Consider the following 23,111-nt stretch of genomic DNA (forward strand, 5'->3'; position numbering starts at 1 on the left):
GTAATAAAATAAACGTTGTATAATATCAGCTCTGTCTAGTTTTGATTACTATTTTAAAGTGGATTTATTAAGTACAAATCTAAATAAAATGTCTTTATTGCTCTATGTCTAATCGAGCACTCTTATATAACTCTAGTTAAATCTTAATGTTTATTTTTTCTGTAATAAAATAAACATTTTATAATATCAGCTCTGTCTAGTTTTGAACACTATTTAAAGGGTATTTATTAGTACAAACCTAAATAAAATGTCTTTATTGCTCTATGTCTCATTGAGCACTCTTATATAACTAGTTTAATCTTTATGTTTATTAATCCTGTAATCAAATAAAATACATATAAAAATTGAATGAATATATATATATATATATATATTTCAATTAAAAAAATAACTTCTAATAATTATGTTATATATATACAAATTGTCTCCCTTGAATATATATATATATATATATATATATATATATATATATTTATATTTCAATAAAAAAAACTTCTAAGAATTAGGTGATCTATGTATTAATTGTGTCCCTTGAATATATATATATATTGTATATATATATATATATATATTTTATATATATATATATATATATATTTCAATAACTAAAATACCTTCTAATAATTATGTGATCTATATATAAATTGTCTCCCTTGAATATATATATGTATATATATTTCAATTAAAAAAATAACTTCTAATATTTATGTGATCTATATACAAATTGTCTCCTTGAATATATATATATATATATATATATATATATATTTCAATTAAAAAAATTACTTCTAATAATTATGTCATCTATATAAAAATTGTCTCCCTTTCTTTAGCACTATTTAAAGTGTAATTATTAAGTACAACTATAAATAAAATGTCTTTATTGCTCTATGTCTAATTGAGCACTCTTATATAACTCTAGTTAAATCTTAATGTTTACTTACCCTGTAATAACATAAACGTTTTATAATATCAGCTCTGTCTAGTTTTGCACACTATTTAAAGTGTAATTATAAAGTAGAAATCTAAATAAAATGTCTTTATTGCTCTATGTCCCATTGAGAACTCTTATATAACTAGTTGAATCTTAATGTTTATTTATCCTGTAATAAAATAAAATACGTATAAAAATTGAATGACTTATATATTTCAATAAAAAAAGTCACTTCTAATAATTATGTGATATATATACAAATTGTCTCCATTAAACATATATATATATATATATTATATATTATATATATATATATATATATTTATTTCAATAAAAAAAACTTCTAATAATTAGGTGATCTATGTATTAATTGTCTCCCTTGAATATATAAATACATCCATTATATATATAAATATATATTTATATATATATATATACATATATATATATTTCAATAAAAAAATAACTTATAATTATGTGATCTATATAACAATTTTCTCCCTTGAACATATATATATAGATTATATATATATATATATATATATATATATATATATATATATATATATATATATATTGATATATATATATATGTATTTATTTAAAAAAAATAACTTCTAATAATTATGTGATCTATCTATAAATTGTCTCCCTTTTTTAGCACTAAAGTGTAATTATTAAGTACAAATCTAAATAAAATGTCTTTATTGCTCTATGTCTAATTGAGCACTCTTATATAACTCTAGTTAAATCTTAATGTTTACTTATCCTGTAATAACATAAACGGTTTATAAACTCAGCTCTGTCTAGTTTTGAACACTATTTAAAGTGTATTTATTAAGTACAAATCTAAATAAAATGTCTTTATTGCTCTATGTCTAATCGAGCACTCTTATATCACTCTAGTTAAATCTTAATGTTTATTTATCCTGGAATGAAATGAACGTTTTATAATATCAGCTCTGTCTTGTTTTTAGCACTATTTAAAGGGTATTTATTAAGTACAAACCTAAATAAAATGTCTTTATTGCTCTATGTCTCATTGAGCACTCTTATATAACTAGTTGAATCTTAATGTTTATTTATCCTGTAATAAAAAAAATACATATAAAAATTGAATATATATATATATATATAAATATATATAAAAATATATCAATTAAAAAAATAACTTCTAATAATTATGTGATATATGTACAAATTGTCTCCCTTGAACATATATATATATATATTATATATATATATTTATTTCAATAAAAAAATAACTTCTAATAATTATGTGATCTATATATAAATTGTCTCCCTTAAATATATATTTATATATATATATATACATATATATATATTTCAATAAAAAAAATATGTTCTAATAATTATGTGATCTGTATACTAATTGTCTCATTGAATATATACATATATATATATATTTTCAACAAAAAATTACTTCTAATAATTATGTGATGTATATACAAATTGTCTCCCTTTGTTTAGCACTATTTAAAGTGTAATTATTAAATAAAAATCTAAATAAAATGTCCTTATTGCTCTATGTCTTATTGAGCACTCTTATATAAATCTAGTTAAATCTTAATGTTTATTTATCCTGTAATAAAATAAACGTTTTATAATATCAGCTCTGTCTAGTTTTGAGCACTATTTTAAAGGGTTATTATTAAGTCAAAATGTAAATAACATGACTTTATTGCTCTATGTCTCATTGATGGAATTGAAATAAAATATATATATATATATATCTATATATATATATATATATATATATATATATATATATATATATATATATTTACTTCAATTAAAACAGACTTCCATTAATTATGTGATCTATATATAAATTGTCTCCCTTGTATATATATATATATATATATATATATATATATATATATATATATGTATATATATATATATTTCCTTAAAAAAATCACTTCTGATTATTATGTCATCTATATACAAATTGTCTCCCGTGAATATATATACAAAATAACTTCTAATCATTATGTGATGTATATATAAATTGTCTCCCTTGAATATATATAGATATAGATTAAATATATATATATATATGCATTTCAATTAAAAAAATAACTACTAATTATGTCATCTATATACAAATTGTCTCCCTTGAATATATATATATATATATATATATATATATATATATTTCAAGTAAAAAAATAACTTCTAATAATTATGTGATCTATATATATACCAATGATGCTTGCATGTGCTCCATAGTTTTATATAGCTGTGTAGTAAGTTTAAAAATTGCTTTGTTTAATTATACAAGACGATTTTACTTTAAGAGTGCTCAATGCATTTAAAGAGCTTTGTAGTAAGAGTTGAAAACATTTTTGCAATTATTTTAGACAAATCTACTTCCAGAGTGCTCAATATATTAGTAGAGCTAAATAAAACATTTGAGAAACAGATATGGCATTTCAACTGCATAAATTTATTTTGACAGAGTACAATACATTAGTAGAGCTAAATATACACTTTCAAAAACATGTATGGCAATTCAGCTACACAAATATACTTAAGAGTGCTCAATAGATTAGTAGACGAAAGCATAAAATTCAGAAAACATGAGGAGCTCTGCAGTATGTTTTGAAAACCTAAATGTCAATATGTAAGTATAGATATACTGTAAGTTTTTAATATATATATATATATATATATATATATATATATATATATATATATATATATATATATATATATATGACAAGTATTTGAAACAAATTTCCTATTTGAGTGCCTAATATATTTGAGAGCTCTATGGTAACTTTATAAAACATATTTCAAAATTATGTTAGATAAATTGTCTTTGAGAGTGCTCATTTAATTAAGTAGAGTTCTGCATTAGTTTTGGGGTATGGTTCTCACTTTATTAGGGCAATAACTTGGACACATTATACTATGGACAAATCCATTGAGGACAATCAAAGGTAACCTGTTTTTTTCGACTCTGCTGAATAAGACTCATCCGTCTTGGTTCACTCTTGGGACATTAAAACAAAAAAGGTGAAGAATTAAAAAAAGAATGCAAAAATGTAAATGTCTTTGCAACTCATTCATTTTCACTTTCATAAAACAAAAACATCTGTAAAAACTTGATAAAAGAATGCACAAACAATAAAATACAAATTTGCTGTCTTGGAATCTGAAATCAGTAGAAACATCCCCTACTGAAATTCCTGCACACCTCAAAAAAAAAAAAAAAAAAGATTCCTTCCCAATGCAATACTTTTCAAGCAATTACAGTGTCAGACTTGGTACTGGAATGACTCTGTAAACTGAAAAAATATACATAATAAAAAATGTTAAGCAAAATTGATTCATGTTAACACCTCTCCCAACACCACAGATTAACTACAAAAATACTTGATAAAACAAGACACAATTACAAATGTGTATGAAAAAAATTAAAATAAAAAAAATAAAAAAAATCAACCAAGCAATTGCTCATGATTTTCTGGTGTTTGATGGAATGTGAGTAGGCATACAGCCTGGATAATTTTCCAAGGTAAGTGATGATATTCATCATTATTGTCTTTTTGGATTAGTTCAGATATATCTCATAACTATAATTGTTTTATGTATATATTTATATGTCTAGATGTTATGTCTGCTATTTGCATGTTCCCTATAGAAAAAAAGCTACATAAAATCTACAAGTGTATTCTGATGTAAAATTAACTAGTAAATACAATGCTTGTGTTCCTGATATATCAACTATTTCTTATTAGCATATAAGTTGAATCATGAAATGTATCTCCCTTGCCTGTCTCTCTTTATACCTCTGTATTTATCTAGATCTGTCTATCTCTCTTTTCTTATTCTATATCCCTATTCCTCGCCTTGCTATCCACTATGTGTGAACTTATAAATTTCAACATGTCTAGATTGATAAGCTTCTCATTTACCGGTACCTAACTCCCGTTTTGAAGTTAGAAGTTTTAACTTGATTACACATTTATATGCCAAGGCATCGATGAGGCACATCCAGACGCCAACCTACACGGTGCAGAGAAAGGACAGAAAAAAAACTAAGTCCCGATGTGCCTAGCAGATTAGAAGGCATTTTGCTACGCCTACATTCACCCAACATGGCAGTAGGCGTCGATCGGGCACTTCCAGACACTTATTTACACTGTTTTGAACTTAGAAATTTAAATTAAATACTCGTGGACATGTGTTGGTCTAGTAGCTCCTCATCTACCTATACCTACGTCCGCCCCTGTAAGGACTTAGAAATGTTTCAATTGAATACACGCTGAGATGCCTTGGTCTATAAGATTGTCACCTATCTATACCTACATCCCCTCTTGTTTGGACTTAGAATTTTTTCAATTGAATACACTCTGAGATGCTTTGGTCTATAAGATTGTCACCTATCTATACCTACATCCCCTCTTGTTTGGACTTAGAAATTTTTCAATTGAATACACTCTGAGATGCTTTGGTCTATAAGATTGTCACCTATCTATACCTACATCCCCTCTTGTTTGGACTTAGAATTTTTTCAATTGAATACACTCTGAGATGCTTTGGTCTATAAGATTGTCACCTATCTATACCTACATCCCCTCTTGTTTGGACTTTGAAATTTTTCAATTGAATACACTCTGAGATGCCTTGGTCTATAAGATTGTCACCTATCTATACCTACATCCCCTCTTGTTTGGACTTAGAAATTTTTCAATTGAATACACGCTGAGATGCCTTGGTCTATAAGATTGTCACCTATCTATACCTACATCCCCTCTTGTTTGGACTTAGAAATTTTTCAATTGAATACACGCTGAGATGCCTTGGTCTAAAAGATTGTCACCTATCTATACCTACATCCCCTTTTGTTTGGACTTAGAAATTTTTCAATTGAATACACTCTGAGATGCCTTGGTCTATAAGATTGTCACCTATCTATACCTACATCCCCTCTTGTTTGGACTTAGAAATTTTTCAATTGAATACACTCTGAGATGCCTTGGTCTATAAGATTGTCACCTATCTATACCTACATCCCCTCTTGTTTGGACTAAGAAATTTTTCAATTGAATACACTCTGAGATGCCTTGGTCTATAAGATTGTCACCTATCTATACCTACATCCCCTCTTGTTTGGACTTAGAAATTTTTCAATTGAATACACGCTGAGATGCCTTGGTCTATAAGATTGTCACCTATCTATACCTACATCCCCTCTTGTTTGGACTTAGAAATTTTTCAATTGAATACACGCTGAGATGCCTTGGTCTATAAGATTGTCACCTATCTATACCTACATCCCCCTCTTGTTTGGACTTAGAAATTTTTCACGTGAATACACGCTGAGATGCCTTGGTCTATAAGATTGTCACCTATCTATACCTACATCCCCTCTTGTTTGGACTTAGAAATTTTTCACTGTAATACACTCTGAGATGCCTTGGTCTATAAGATTGTCACCTATCTATACCTACATCCCCACTTGTTTGGACTTAGAAATTTTTCAATTGAATACACGCTGAGATGCCTTGGTCTATAAGATTGCCATCTATCAATGCCTACATCCCCTCTTGTTTGGACTTAGAAATTTTTCAATTGAATACACTCTGAGATGCTTTGGTCTATAAGATTGTCACCTATCTATACCTACATCCCCTCTTGTTTGGACTTAGAAATTTTTCAATTGAATACACTCTGAGATGCTTTGGTCTATAAGATTGTCACCTATCTATACCTACATCCCCTCTTGTTTGGACTTAGAAATTTTTCAATTGAATACACTCTGAGATGCTTTGGTCTATAAGATTGTCACCTATCTATACCTACATCCCCTCTTGTTTGGACTTAGAATTTTTTCAATTGAATACACTCTGAGATGCTTTGGTCTATAAGATTGTCACCTATCTATACCTACATCCCCTCTTGTTTGGACTTAGAAATTTTTCAATTGAATACACTCTGAGATGCTTTGGTCTATAAGATTGTCACCTATCTATACCTACATCCCCTCTTGTTTGGACTTAGAAATTTTTCAATTGAATACACTCTGAGATGCTTTGGTCTATAAGATTGTCACCTATCTATACCTACATCCCCTCTTGTTTGGACTTAGAATTTTTTCAATTGAATACACTCTGAGATGCTTTGGTCTATAAGATTGTCACCTATCTATACCTACATCCCCTCTTGTTTGGACTTAGAAATTTTTCAATTGAATACACTCTGAGATGCCTTGGTCTATAAGATTGTCACCTATCTATACCTACATCCCCTCTTGTTTGGACTTAGAAATTTTTCAATTGAATACACGCTGAGATGCCTTGGTCTATAAGATTGTCACCTATCTATACCTACATCCCCTCTTGTTTGGACTTAGAAATTTTTCAATTGAATACACGCTGAGATGCCTTGGTCTATAAGATTGTCACCTATCTATACCTACATCCCCTCTTGTTTGGACTTAGAAATTTTTCAATTGAATACACTCTGAGATGCCTTGGTCTATAAGATTGTCACCTATCTATACCTACATCCCCTCTTGTTTGGACTTAGAAATTTTTCAATTGAATACACTCTGAGATGCCTTGGTCTATAAGATTGTCACCTATCTATACCTACATCCCCTCTTGTTTGGACTAAGAAATTTTTCAATTGAATACACTCTGAGATGCCTTGGTCTATAAGATTGTCACCTATCTATACCTACATCCCCTCTTGTTTGGACTTAGAAATTTTTCAATTGAATACACGCTGAGATGCCTTGGTCTATAAGATTGTCACCTATCTATACCTACATCCCCTCTTGTTTGGACTTAGAAATTTTTCAATTGAATACACGCTGAGATGCCTTGGTCTATAAGATTGTCACCTATCTATACCTACATCCCCTCTTGTTTGGACTTAGAAATTTTTCACTTGAATACACTCTGAGATGCCTTGGTCTATAAGATTGTCACCTATCTATACCTACATCCCCTCTTGTTTGGACTTAGAAATTTTTCAATTGAATACACGCTGAGATGCCTTGGTCTATAAGATTGTCACCTATCTATACCTACATCCCCTCTTGTTTGGACTTAGAAATTTTTCAATTGAATACACGCTGAGATGCCTTGGTCTATAAGATTGTCAACTATCTATACCTACATCCCCTCTTGTTTGGACTTAGAAATTTTTCAATTGAATACACGCTGAGATGCCTTGGTCTATAAGATTGTCACCTATCTATACCTACATCCCCTCTTGTTTGGACTTAGAAATTTTTCAATTGAATACACGCTGAGATGCCTTGGTCTATAAGATTGTCACCTATCTATACCTACATCCCCTCTTGTTTGGACTTAGAAATTTTTCAATTGAATACACTCTGAGATGCCTTGGTCTATAAGATTGTCACCTATCTATACCTACATCCCCTCTTGTTTGGACTTAGAAATTTTTCAATTGAATACACTCTGAGATGCCTTGGTCTATAAGATTGTCACCTATCTATACCTACATCCCCTCTTGTTTGGACTAAGAAATTTTTCAATTGAATACACTCTGAGATGCCTTGGTCTATAAGATTGTCACCTATCTATACCTACATCCCCTCTTGTTTGGACTTAGAAATTTTTCAATTGAATACACGCTGAGATGCCTTGGTCTATAAGATTGTCACCTATCTATACCTACATCCCCTCTTGTTTGGACTTAGAAATTTTTCAATTGAATACACGCTGAGATGCCTTGGTCTATAAGATTGTCACCTATCTATACCTACATCCCCCTCTTGTTTGGACTTAGAAATTTTTCACGTGAATACACGCTGAGATGCCTTGGTCTATAAGATTGTCACCTATCTATACCTACATCCCCTCTTGTTTGGACTTAGAAATTTTTCACTGTAATACACTCTGAGATGCCTTGGTCTATAAGATTGTCACCTATCTATACCTACATCCCCACTTGTTTGGACTTAGAAATTTTTCAATTGAATACACTCTGAGATGCCTTGGTCTATAAGATTGCCATCTATCAATGCCTACATCCCCTCTTGTTTGGACTTAGAAATTTTTCAATTGAATACACTCTGAGATGCTTTGGTCTATAAGATTGTCACCTATCTATACCTACATCCCCTCTTGTTTGGACTTAGAATTTTTTCAATTGAATACACTCTGAGATGCTTTGGTCTATAAGATTGTCACCTATCTATACCTACATCCCCTCTTGTTTGGACTTAGAAATTTTTCAATTGAATACACTCTGAGATGCTTTGGTCTATAAGATTGTCACCTATCTATACCTACATCCCCTCTTGTTTGGACTTAGAATTTTTTCAATTGAATACACTCTGAGATGCTTTGGTCTATAAGATTGTCACCTATCTATACCTACATCCCCTCTTGTTTGGACTTTGAAATTTTTCAATTGAATACACTCTGAGATGCCTTGGTCTATAAGATTGTCACCTATCTATACCTACATCCCCTCTTGTTTGGACTTAGAAATTTTTCAATTGAATACACGCTGAGATGCCTTGGTCTATAAGATTGTCACCTATCTATACCTACATCCCCTCTTGTTTGGACTTAGAAATTTTTCAATTGAATACACGCTGAGATGCCTTGGTCTATAAGATTGTCACCTATCTATACCTACATCCCCTCTTGTTTGGACTTAGAAATTTTTCAATTGAATACACTCTGAGATGCCTTGGTCTATAAGATTGTCACCTATCTATACCTACATCCCCTCTTGTTTGGACTTAGAAATTTTTCAATTGAATACACTCTGAGATGCCTTGGTCTATAAGATTGTCACCTATCTATACCTACATCCCCTCTTGTTTGGACTAAGAAATTTTTCAATTGAATACACTCTGAGATGCCTTGGTCTATAAGATTGTCACCTATCTATACCTACATCCCCTCTTGTTTGGACTTAGAAATTTTTCAATTGAATACACGCTGAGATGCCTTGGTCTATAAGATTGTCACCTATCTATACCTACATCCCCTCTTGTTTGGACTTAGAAATTTTTCAATTGAATACACGCTGAGATGCCTTGGTCTATAAGATTGTCACCTATCTATACCTACATCCCCTCTTGTTTGGACTTAGAAATTTTTCACTTGAATACACTCTGAGATGCCTTGGTCTATAAGATTGTCACCTATCTATACCTACATCCCCTCTTGTTTGGACTTAGAAATTTTTCAATTGAATACACGCTGAGATGCCTTGGTCTATAAGATTGTCACCTATCTATACCTACATCCCCTCTTGTTTGGACTTAGAAATTTTTCAATTGAATACACGCTGAGATGCCTTGGTCTATAAGATTGTCACCTATCTATACCTACATCCCCCTCTTGTTTGGACTTAGAAATTTTTCACGTGAATACACGCTGAGATGCCTTGGTCTATAAGATTGTCACCTATCTATACCTACATCCCCTCTTGTTTGGACTTAGAAATTTTTCACTGTAATACACTCTGAGATGCCTTGGTCTATAAGATTGTCACCTATCTATACCTACATCCCCACTTGTTTGGACTTAGAAATTTTTCAATTGAATACACGCTGAGATGCCTTGGTCTATAAGATTGCCATCTATCAATGCCTACATCCCCTCTTGTTTGGACTTAGAATTTTTTCAATTGAATACACTCTGAGATGCTTTGGTCTATAAGATTGTCACCTATCTATACCTACATCCCCTCTTGTTTGGACTTAGAAATTTTTCAATTGAATACACTCTGAGATGCCTTGGTCTATAAGATTGTCACCTATCTATACCTACATCCCCTCTTGTTTGGACTTAGAAATTTTTCACTTGAATACACTCTGAGATGCCTTGGTCTATAAGATTGTCACCTATCTATACCTACATCCCCTCTTGTTTGGACTTAGAAATTTTTCAATTGAATACACTCTGAGATGCTTTGGTCTATAAGATTGTCACCTATCTATACCTACATCCCCTCTTGTTTAGACTTAGAAATTTTTCAATTGAATACACTCTGAGATGCTTTGGTCTATAAGATTGTCACCTATCTATACCTACATCCCCTCTTGTTTGGACTTAGAATTTTTTCAATTGAATACACTCTGAGATGCTTTGGTCTATAAGATTGTCACCTATCTATACCTACATCCCCTCTTGTTTGGACTTTGAAATTTTTCAATTGAATACACTCTGAGATGCCTTGGTCTATAAGATTGTCACCTATCTATACCTACATCCCCTCTTGTTTGGACTTACAAATTTTTCAATTGAATACACGCTGAGATGCCTTGGTCTATAAGATTGTCACCTATCTATACCTACATCCCCTCTTGTTTGGACTTAGAAATTTTTCAATTGAATACACGCTAACAGCCAGCCATGGTTCTCCCCAGAATGTGTTGCTGCCATCGCGCACAGAAATCACTTTTTCCATAACTACCAACGTAATAGATGCACTGAGACTAAAGCTGCTTTCAGGAACGCCAGCAACCACTGTAAAAGAGTAATAAAAAATACAAGAGAGCTATATGCTCAGTTCGTTAGATCCAAAGTAGCTGATCAGTGGCTTGGTTCCCACCAGTTTTGGCAAATAACAAATAGGATCCTGAACAGAAGTGTGCGTTCTATCCCAACCATTATCAATGGACCAGACGTCATCTCGTCAGCATCAGACAAGGCCAAACTATTTGCAAAGAACTTTGCAGCTAATTCTACCCTATGCGACGAAGGCCAACAACTTCCCTAACCCTATAACACAGAACACGCTAGGTAACATAAAAATATCTGTGCATGAGGTCGCCAAGCTAATCAAGAACCTTGATTCCAGTAAAGCAACTGGCCCTGACGGCATCCCAATTATAGTGTTAAAAAAGCTTCAACCAGAACTTGCTCCCATACTTATGAAACTGTTTAAGCATTGCCTTAAGGAGAAGTGCTTTCCGACTCCCTGGAAAATCTCATCAGTATGCCCTGTATTTAAGAATTCAGGTGATAAGTCATCTCACTCTCAATACAGATCAGTAAGTCTCCTGTGTGTTATGATAAGTTGCTGGAATCCATATTAAATAGAGAAATAGTCAACCACTTCAGCAGAAATAACCTTCTTAGTGACACACAATATGGTTTCCGTTCTGCAAGGTCTATCGCAGATGTGCTAGCAGTTATATCTCACAGGATTAGTGAATCTCTTGATAAAGGCTTCCTTTCTAGGACAATTGCTCTTGACATATCGAAGGCCTTCGACAAGGTATGGCATAAGGGCCTACTTCACAAGATTTCCAGCTACAGTATAACTGGAAATGTTTTCTCAATCATTTAAACATTTCTCTCCGATAGGCTCATAAGAGTAGTGGTCGATGGACAAAAATCAGAGGCCTGCAGTATTAATGCTGGAGTTCCTCAAGGGTCAATCCTGGGCCCAACTCTCTTCCTGATCTACATCAATGATCTCCCTAAACACATACTTAAATCATTCGTTGACATCTATGCTGATGACACGACCATCTACGGCAATACATCAAAGCTGTAAATGACAAAGCTCTCTCTGATTCTCTCTCCTCTGATCTCGAGCGCGTGGTTCAGTGGGGGAAGATGTGGCTGGTTACCTTTAATGCATCTAAAACCAAACTCCTATCTTTACATCATCAACGCTCTGATCCCCATCTGGCATCAATTGAAATGGATGGCTCTCGTCTAGGAGAAGTCCCGTGTTTTGACAAGCTTCTGGGTTTGTCTTTTACTCCTGATCTGAAATGGAACACGTACATCAAGTCTGTTGCGAAGGTTGCTGGAAAGATGGTGGGATCCTTCTACCGCTCCAGAAAATATCTCACTACTGATGCAATTATCTATCTATATAAAAGCCAAGTACGTCCAAGGATAGAATACTGCTGCCATATCTGGGCAGGAGCTGCTAAAAACAGCCTATCCTGCCTTGACAGTACAAAATAGACTTCGTGGCTTAGTGGGGGATGTCTTTTTCTCTTCCCTGCAACCTCTCTCCCACAGAAGAGACGTTGCAAGCCTATCCTTGTTTTATTGTTATTTCCATGGCAGGTGCTCGTCTGAACTCCAATCTCTGGTCCCCCCCCTCGCCAATCTTTCACGAAAAACACCCGTCTAGCTGAATCCACTGTCAAAAATTTCCCCCACTCTTTATCTGTGCCTGAATCAAAACGTAGATTCCATGAACAAAGCTTCTTTCTTAGAACTGCACGCCTGTGGAACTCTGTTCCGTCTGCCTGCTTCCCTCTGAACTACAACCTGGATGTCTTCAAGTCCAATGTAAACATTCCTAATGAACCGCCTCCTTAAGTAGACACTTCATTAAATCTCCACACTAACGTAATGTACTTGCAATAACCCTTATCCCTGAGTGGCTTCCGGGCCTTGATAAGTGATGACCACTGTGTAAAAAAAAAAAAAGTACATATATAAAAAAATGTGGTGTTTGTCCATAAACGGGTCAAAAAAAACTTTTTTACAAGAAAAATCTGTAAAAAATCTTTTTAATGTACGTACTTGTCATTGCATGAAAAGGTTATATTCCAAAAATCACATAAATCGATCAAGTAGGTTTTTTTTTTTATAAGAAAATCAAATATTATGAGACATTTTATCGAAGAATGACTTCACACCATCTTGTTTTTAAATGATACTGCTCGCGACACCTGTTGGAATTGTTTGGAATATAAGTTCCGCAAGGGGCAGACAATCAACTTTCTAAGCTTTAGAAGAAAAAAAAAACTTGGAAAATTAAGACATTTAAAGGTTTTTGGGGACGTTGAAAACGAAAATAACATTTAAAATTCCAGCAAACGAGTAGTTTCCAAGATATGAAGAATTTTACGTAAACTGAGCACCCACACGTTGACGATCCTCCAACAAAAATTCGGCAAATGTGTATTTCAGCTGCGTAAATATTTGACCACCAAAACTTGTGGCCATAAAGTGGGTGATCATTATACGTTAAATTATTTTCGAAAAGTAATCCCCCCCCACTTTCTTTAAACTAACATTTCTTCATATCTTGGAAATTATTCGTTTGCTGGAATTTTAAACGTTATTTTCGTTTTCAACTTCCCCAAAAACCTATAAATGTCTTAATTTTCCAAGTTTCTTTTTTTTCTAGAAGGTGAAGAGCCGATTGTCTGCCCCTTGATGATCTTATATTCCAAATATTCCCAATAGGTGTCGCTAGCAGTGTATTATTCATAAACAAGATGGCATGAAGTCATTATTCGATAAAATATCTCATAATATTTGATTTTCTTAAATAAATAAAAAAAAAAAGTACTTGATCGATTTACGTGATTTTTGGAATATAACCTTTTCATGCATTATAAAGATTTTTTTTACAGACTTTTCTTGTAAAAAAAAAAACAAAAAAAAAAACGTTTTTTTTGACCCGTTTTTGGTTCAACACAAAAAAAATAAACAATTTAAAAGTAATGTTTATTGATATATTTCGGCGAAAAAATGCACCTTTGTTAAGATTGTTTTTTTTTTCCTCTCACGCCTCACGAAGGTACTTTTAGGCGTTTAGTTGTTGCTCAACGATTTGATTTTTTTTTTTATATAGTCCAGGAATGCACATGATGTGTGCTTAAGGAATAATAGTTTGGAAATGTTGGTAAATAGGAAATCAAACAGAGCACGTATATATAAAATAAAGAAGGGCAAGTTTCTTATCTCTATATAAATAAAATGAACTCATTTTTTCCCGTCTGATTTTGACCTTAATAGGATTAAAAATCAAGATATTTCATGCAAATATAATATGCACAAACGGCAGAACAATATCTGAGGTGTGTTATAGGCTTATTATTTCTCAAATTCCTCGATAATCTTAGATTTCTATACTTTTTCTGCTGAGAAGCCACGGCCAAAATCGGTTAAGATCAATGGAAGTGGTAAAATACTTTCTCTCTTATAAATTCCTCCTCCCCCTGCCACCACTTAACACCGTTTGGGGATCGTTCACAAGGAACAGTTGAGAAGAGAACACCGGTTTGGCTTCGTAGTTCTTTCATGTGAAGTTATTTAAAGTTTCTTATCTGAAATATATTGATAATTTTTATTGGATGGATTATCATCATTATTATTATTATTATTATTATTATTATCATCATTATTATTCTTTGATAAAATATCTCATAATATTTGATTTTCTTAAATAAATAAAAAAAAACTACTTGATCAATTTACGTGATTTTTGGAATATAACCTTTTCATGCAGTGATAAGTATGTACATTATAAAGATTTTTTTTACAGACTTTTCTTGTAAAAAAAAAAAAGTTTTTTTTGGCCCGTTTTTGGTTCAACACAAAAAAAATAAACAATTTGAAAGTGATGTTTATTGATATATTTCGGCGAAGAAATGCACCTTTGTCAAGATTGTTTTTTTTTTACCTCTCATACCTCACGAAGGTACTTTTAGGCGTTTAGTTGTTGTTCAATGGTTTTACCTTTTTTTTATATAGTCCAGGAATGCATATGATGTGTGCTTAAGGAATAATAGTTTGGAAATGTTGGTAAATAGGAAATCAAACAGAGCACGTATATATAAAATAAAGAAGGGCAAGTTTCTTATCTCTATATAAATAAAATGAACTCATTTTTTCCCGTCTGATTTTGACCTTAATAGGATTAAAAATCAAGATATTTCATGCAAATATAATATGCACAAACGGCAGAACAATATCTGAGGTGTGTTATAGGCTTATTATTTCTCAAATTCCTCGATAATCTTAGATTTCTATACTTTTTCTGCTGAGAAGCCACGGCCAAAATCGGTTAAGATCAATGGAAGTGGTAAAATACTTTCTCTCTTATAAATTCCTCCTCCCCCTGCCACCACTTAACACCGTTTGGGGATCGTTCACAAGGAACAGTTGAGAAGAGAACACCGGTTTGGCTTCGTAGTTCTTTCATGTGAAGTTATTTAAAGTTTCTTATCTGAAATATATTGATAATTTTTATTGGATGGATTATCATTATTATTATTATCATCATTATTATTATTAGAGAATGGGTTTTCTTGAAATAGGAGACTTCTGCTAGGTCCGTATATATTGGAACGGTTATTTGAATTACGTTTCAATGTATTATCCTCCTTCTCTCCTGCCTCATTATTTTGCTCCTAATGTAGTCATTGCTAGATGTCACATCCATAGTAAGCCGTTTAGACCTGCCAAACTTGCTTTGTCTGAATCCAACACACAGACACAGAACAAGCATGGAGCAGAGCACGTGCAGGCATCGCACGGCTTTGAGGCACATGTATTTCCGGTGACCTTTGACATTAAGCTTCCGTCCTCTTCTCTTCTTTCTCTTTTTTGCTTGACACCAAGCCGTGCACACGTATAAACCACGCGCTTTATAAGCATGCACTCGGAGAGCGACAACAGAAACATGAGGTAGGCTTGCATATTTTTTGTATAAACATAGTTATCTGTAAGATGCTTACATATAGAGCTAATACAATATGAACAATCCAAGACTGTTATATTTAAGCTATATATCGCTTGTGTAAAGTATGAACTATAACCTCTATTTGCGCACACTTACACAGATGTCAACATGTACAAGCCACAATCACACGTTGATTAAATGATTAAATATATTTTTATATTGTTGTTCTGTTATTTGTTATCTTCTATATGAGCTCCACCTCTATTTGTAGAGCTTTGCATTATTTTATCATTATCATTATTATTATTATTGTTATCGTTATTATTGTTATTTTTATTATAATTACTATTATTGTTATTATAATTATCATTATTATTATTAATATTATTGTTATTATTATCTTTATAATTGTTATTATTATTATTATTATTATTATTATTATTATTATCGTTATTATTGTTATTATTATTGGCTCACATGGAGCTTTCACACAAGTCAACAATTGATCGGTTTGGAGACCTGTGGTGTTCTCTGGAAGCTGAGTGACAACAAGTCTCCCCAGACGTCCAGCTCTCTTCACCTCCTTCGATAGCATTTGCAGATAAATCTGCCTCATTGCAATAGTCTCATACCATTGATTTCTTGCTGGTAGTGGCCATTGGTTTATACTGGAATTTGAGTGGCACTAAGCCTCCCCATGATCCCAGTTCTCTTCGCGCTTGTCCAGCGGAGGTCTGGCCAGCGCTCTCTCCTCGGTCTTTCCATCATACTTAACCCTTCTTGGCTCTTTGGTATCACTTTTCTATTAGAGGAGGGGATCGGTGATGAGACATGATGGTGATGTAGAAAATGTATATATGCACCTTCGGCGTTCTTCATTCCCTGTAACGCTTCTTTGTTATATTGTCTTGTGTTATTCCCCACATTCTAAGGTTTTCCTTAATATTTCAGCCGTTTTCTTTATCGTTAGGCGTTGTATTTTTGCAGTTATTCCTCTGATTCCAATTTCTGCCATTCTTTTTTCAAAGTTTTTCGGAATTGTTCCTAGTGCTCCAACTATTATCAGTACTATTTTGATTTTCTTCATCATCCAAATCCCTTTTAACTCTCTGGCTAGCTCTGTGTATTTCCTTTGTTTCTCCTTTTCTTTCATACTCACCCTGTGGTCATCTGGGACAGCAAAGTCTACAATTTTACAGGATTTTTCTTTCTTGTTAACTCTTATGATATCTGGTCTTCTTGCTTGGATGGGTTTGTCCGTCTGTATGTCCATGTCCCTTAGGATTTTGTGGTACTCATTTTCGAGTGTTGTTGCGCGTTTATGCTTGTACCATTTGTCTGTACGCTCAAAATGCAGTCGTTTGCACAATTCCCAGTGCACCGCCCTCCCCACTTGGTCATGCCTGTTTTTGTATTCCTTTTGGGCCAGTTTGCTGCATTCACTTACTATATAGTTTAGCATTTCGTCTCTCTGTCCACATAGTCTGCATTTGCTGTTTTCTTGTGTTTTATCGATCCTTGCTTTGATATGGTTGGTTCTTATCGAGTTATCTTGTGCTGCAGTTATTAGAGATTCAGTTTCACGGTTTATATGTCCTTTTCACATCCATGTCCAGGTGTTTTCGTTATTCTCATCTTTTGTCATTTTTATGAATCTTTTGTCATTCTTATGAATCTTCCGTGGAGTTGTTTCTCTTCCCACTTCTCTTTTCTCGTTTTGTCATTTGTCTCTCTGTTTTCTGTTTTGTTGTTTTTTCAGTGTCTCTCGCTGCCATAATTATCCTTTCAGTGTTTTGCATTATATATTTTTCTAGTTCTTTTTTTGTGTCCTTCACACAGTCTTCTATACAGATCAATCCTCTCTCGCCGTCTTTCCTTTTCACGTAGAGTCTGTCAGTATCGTCCTTTGGGTGTAGTGCATTATGCATGGTCATGAGTTTCCTGGTTTTCTGGTCGAGTTGTCCCAGTTCTTCTTTTATCCACCCTATAAACGGTCCAGACTATCTTACTAGCGATAATCCCCATGTATTTATACCTTTTATTAGGTTTCTGCTATACAATTTCGTTTCCAGGAGTTTTCTTGTTCTCCTGAGGTATTCCTTTCTAATTTTCTCTTTCATTTCTGTTGCTCTGATGGTGTCCGCTTCCAGAATTCCCAAGTATTTATAGTCGTCTTGTTCCCCTAGTGCCCTCATTTTTGTTTGGTTGGATAATTCCATGCCTTCTGTCGTTTCCAGTTTTCCCTTTCTTATAACTAGTTGTGCGCACTTTTCCATTCCAAATTCCATTTGGATATCTTGGCTGTAGATTCTGGTAGTGTTGATTAGTGTCTCTAGCTCCTTTTCGGTCCTTGCAAATAGTTTAAGATCGTCCATGTACATCAGGTGGTTCATTTTTTCCTCTGTATTGGAGAACTTGTATCTGGCTTGGCACTTTCTCAGAATACTATTCAAGGGCATCATGGCTATGATGAACAATAGTGGTGATAGTGAGTCTCCTTGAAAGATGCCTCTTTGTATGTTAATTTCTGTTATGTGTTGTCCATCAGCTGTCAATTCCAATCTCCATGTTTTCATTGCATTTTCTATTACGTTGGTGATCCCGCTTGGTATTTTATACATTTTTAGGCATTCTGTTATGCATGCATGGGGGATCCTGTCGTACGCTTTTTTGTAGTTGATCCATGCCATGGCTAAATTCTATAATTATTATTATTATTATTAGTGAATGGGGTTTCTCGAAATAGGAGACTTATGCTATGTCCGTATATATTGGAAGGGGTATTCAAATTATTATTTTGCTGCTAATGTAGTCATTGCTAGACGTCACATCTCTAACATTTTACCTACCATTTTTTTTTGATGAGAAGCATTAGGCTTCGAAATAACTAGGTATGCATTCGTATATATTTTTATATTGTTGTTTTTATTCTTTATCTTCTACATAAGCACCACCTCAATTTGTTGAGTCTTTGCGTTATCCTGATAAGTCTCCTCTTAAAGAATTTCTTTAATTTTTTGAAATCTTTGTGTGTGTGTGTGTGTGTGTGTGTGTGTATATATATATATATATATACATATTTTGTGTACAGAAAGTTGTTAGTTGAGACAGATCATTGGTACCGTCGGTTTTAAGCCCGATAATAAGGCCCGTTTAAGGTATCCTTATCAAGCTCTCTTCGGCCAATATTCGTCTCAAAATATAAATACGCTCTTACAATTTGGATTTTCTTTTCAATTGAGCACTCTGCTGGAATTCTTTTTCCAAAAAAAAAACCTAATCATATATATATATATATATATATATATATATATATATTTTTTTTAACCTTTATATATCTAATTTTAAATAAATAAGAATGTAAGTATACTAAATACTAATCATAGTGGGGGTGATAAGTAGTTAAATGGATTCATCCTAATCTTATAAATACAAGACTGATAAATTAAAAAATATATCCATTTTAAATGTGGAAATTGATGAATCACAGGCAGGTAAGAAATTCATTTTTATAGCATGAAAAGGTTAGTAATTGCAATTAAGAATAGGAAATTGGATCAAATGTTTGTAACATGTCTTCTTCCTAAGATTAAGGGTGGTGGTGTTTGATCAACACTGCTGGGGAGCCATGATGTAATATACTGTTTTGTTTTTAAATCCCCGAAACAGTGTTTCATGGTAAACAACTGATGATCCCTTTAAAAATAAATTATTAGTACTATAGTAAATTCGAGAGCGAGTTGATGCAGTGATTGCAGGTGAATAAATGACTTACTGACTGGATGGTTTTCTAACGAATGATAAAAAATATTTTTTTGTATAGTTTTAAAGGTTAAAAATTTCAAAGACTATATATATATACATAAAAACAAATTTACATGATTGCGACACTGGACATGCTAATGTTTCTAACAAATGGTCAGTTAAAACCAGAAGTCCTCATCAGGCGACTTAATAAATGGTTGCTTTCCACAACTAAACTAACTAAAAAAAAACACACAATCGCAACTACTCTTCTGAGTTTTTGGATTTTGTAATTTTGCCCATATTCCTATCATTTTCTTTTAAAGTTGATGAGTTTTCTTTTCTTCTGATGAGTCAGGACAGAAAAGATAAAAAAATGAAATTAATTTTGGCTGCAAGCCAGTTTCTGCGTTTCCCTCCAAGATGTTTGGGAAAACCAGCTCCCATAAATAGCGTGTAAAAGTCGGGCAAATTAAAGATAGACACGAGCCCCATTCGTAACTCGTAGATATTATGATTTAGACAGTATATAAAAAGTTTTAAGGAGGAGTGACCCGACCGAGCGCCCCCCCTAAAGCCTTTGCTGGACATACACAAAAAGTGCACACACACACACACACACACACACACACACACACATTTTCGCTTTTATATATATACTAGGGGGGGTACCCGGCGATGCCCGGGTGTCTTGAGGTAAATTAAAACTCGGGGGGGGGGTTAAATGATAAAAAAAAAATGTTTTGGTTGGTGAGTGTATGAGGATCGAACCCGTACCCTTGAGTTGGAAATTAATGTGTGAAAAAAAAACGTGCTAAGTTAACCATTGAGCCACGGCGACAGACAACATTAAACTATAAAAACAGGCGTGCGCAATAAAAGTTAACTCTGCTGCTTCCATTTGACCTAATTAAGAAGGTCAAATAGAAGTCACGCAGCATTTGGGTTTGTTTACCCAAATTTAACTGTTTCTTCCCCCATATATATATAATATAATATAAAGCTGAATGCGTGTGTGTGCCTGGTCACGAATAGGCTCCTATATGGTTGACTATTTTAAAAAACTGATTACATATAATGATAGAAGATATATCGAGACACAGGAATGGGTATGTTTGATCTGGCAGAATGGTGGTTCATTAAAATTGTGGGGTCCGTGTTCGCGCCTGGTCCACAAAGTATGGAAATAAAAAATTAAAAAAAAACGTTTACAAGTGTTTTTGATATATATGTACATAAGAATACTTTGATAAGTATGCTTTAACTTAAATAGGGATGGTATAATAAAATTATGGGGGTGTTCGTTTGCACCTGACCTCCATAGAATGAAAATATGTCACAAAGTTTAACAAGGTTTTTTTAATATAGATCCACAGAATATTGTGATAAGTGTTTCAGTGTGAACAGGTGTATGGTTTAATAAATTATGGGGTTTATCTATTTTATTTTTACTTTCATCATATTTTGCTTTGGTTTTGATACCCCCAAATTCGAAGCTATCCCTTTACAACCCTTCCTTTTCATAACCTATCATACTTTCATAAATCAGAGTCCATTTTCTGTAGGCTGTTTTTGAACCCAGTCAACGACGGGTACTTTTGCTAGTGTATATATATATATATATATATATATATATGTCTGGCCAAACCCACATGGAGAGACAAATAAATAGAAACATTAAAAAATCCCCTATACATATTTTTAAATACACCCCTTTATCTAAACAAACATAATATAAAGAATACTCGAACAGTCTAAGACTGAAACGAAAACTCACAATATTAAAATCTAAGAATCCAAAAAATAAATATCAAAATTGAATGAAAACACCCCTACCCTTATTTCAGAGGAGTTGCCCCCCTCCCTCCTCACACATACACATTAGTAACGACCTTGGATCACAGTTACCTTTCTAGGGACGCAAATAACTTCATAATACTATATATATATATATATATATATATATATATATAAGGGGGCGGTCACCAACAATGTGTATTTTTTAACATTATTTTATTATTCCGTGTCTTGTTTTTTCATTGAAAATTATGCTTAGATCATTGTAATAATGTTTTTAAATAATTGAAATCGTTTTTAACGCGTTTCAGACGTTCTGTGGAGCGTCCTCTTCAGAAATTATTTAAAATGCTTAGAATATATTCAATATGTGTTGGAGATGTAAAAATAGCATTTTCGTAATTCATTTGAAATGTTTCCGAGAGATGGAAACGTGTAAGTGAATCTACTTTTCATTGGAATGTTCAATTTTTATTACTGCTTTATTGGGCTGTGGTCACTCCTGTCTTATGTTTCTCTCTCTCACTCTCTCTCTTTCTGCTTGTGTTTTTATTTATCTTTCTCCCCCCCCTTTAGGGTAGGGTGTGTGTTTCTTTTATTGGTTTGAAGAATGTGTGTACTGTTTTATAGTATTATGAAGTTATTTGCATCCCTAGAAAGGTGACTGTGATCCAAGGTCGTTACTAATGTGTATGTGTGAGGAGGGAGGGAGGGGGGGGAACCAGCTCCTCTAAAATAAGGGTAGGGGTGTTTTCATTCAATTTTGATATTTATTTTTTGGATTCTTAGATATTATGTTTGTTTAGATAGAGGGGTGTATTTAAAAATATGTATAGGGGATTTTTTAATGTTTCTATTTATTTGTCTCCCAATGTGGGTATGGCCAGACCCATATATATATATATATATATATATATATATATATATATATATATATATATAGTAATTACTAACTAGCTCTACCTACGTATTGAGCACTTTTGAAGTAAATACTTAGTTTACGCATAAATCTATACTTTCGTATATTAAATTTATGTGAATAAATGAAGTAGTTATATATATATATATATATATATATATATATGAACAAATGATTAATAAAATGTTAAAAGACATCTTGAAAAAGAGTTAAAAACATATTTAATTTTAAAAAAGGAAGCACAAGATAAGTGGATAGTCCTTAATCCGCGGAGTTTCGAAGAAATACTCTCCTTCTCAT

At 32.9% G+C, this 23,111-nt stretch overlaps 1 protein-coding gene across 1 annotated transcript in view; it reads left to right on the forward strand.

The window, feature by feature from the left end:
* The first annotated feature begins 3,681 nt into the window (after positions 1–3,681).
* Positions 3,682–23,111, forward strand: part of LOC145270997 (uncharacterized) — a 35,354-nt gene continuing 15,924 nt past the window's right edge. Inside the window, exon 1 of the mRNA XM_080126563.1 lies at positions 3,682–4,478. The gene's annotated coding sequence lies outside the window, so the exon portion shown is untranslated. The remainder of the gene's footprint in view (positions 4,479–23,111) is intronic.

Source organism: Euprymna scolopes, chromosome 46, assembly GCF_053919585.1.
Source record: "Euprymna scolopes isolate OS-2025 chromosome 46, ASM5391958v1, whole genome shotgun sequence".
Lineage (NCBI taxonomy): Eukaryota > Metazoa > Mollusca > Cephalopoda > Sepiida > Sepiolidae > Euprymna > Euprymna scolopes.